This window comes from Seriola lalandi, unplaced genomic scaffold, assembly GCF_002814215.2.
Source record: "Seriola lalandi dorsalis isolate HSWRI2012SDOR001 ecotype SW California unplaced genomic scaffold, Sedor1 jcf7180002054966, whole genome shotgun sequence".
NCBI classification, from domain to species: Eukaryota; Metazoa; Chordata; class Actinopteri; order Carangiformes; family Carangidae; genus Seriola; species Seriola lalandi.
The window spans coordinates 2,229,742-2,230,314 of record NW_019525517.1 but is presented as its reverse complement, the minus strand read 5'-3'; positions in this window follow the sequence as shown (position 1 = coordinate 2,230,314).

Genomic DNA, 573 nt, shown 5'->3' with positions numbered 1-573 from the left:
TGAGCATTTCTACCCCCGTTAATGTTTAAGGAAGCCGCCCTGAAGCCCGGCATCAGAGGAGAGGAGAGACAGACAGACAGACAGACAGACAGACAGACAGACAGACACAGCAAAAAGAAAACACCCTGTGTTGTGTGTTCATTATTTGCTTACCTGGATAATTTCATTTTTTTAACTTTTTTGGTGCTTTTCAAACTTTTCCTTAAGGCGGTGACATGTTTTTTTAGTCTGTATCGTTTCTTGTCATCCAGCAGGTCCACCCCCACCACCTTCTGCAGAGTGGACACTGACTGGATGAACTTTCCTACATCAGGAAAGAAATCTGTCACATTAACTTGTCTACCAAATGTTTCGTCCAGAAACTCATTGATGTCTCTCAGAGAGTACAGGTCTGTACTCTGAGAAGCCTCATGAAGCACTTCATGTTACCTGAGCTGGCGTACACCAGGTAGAAACTTTCCTCAGCCTTCACCCGGAAAGACACCTCCAGCGTTTGAGCAGGAGAGTCGAGGAACATGTAAACCTGTCTCCTCAAAGACTGAACATGTTTCAGCTTGGCGTCCTTGCAACCCA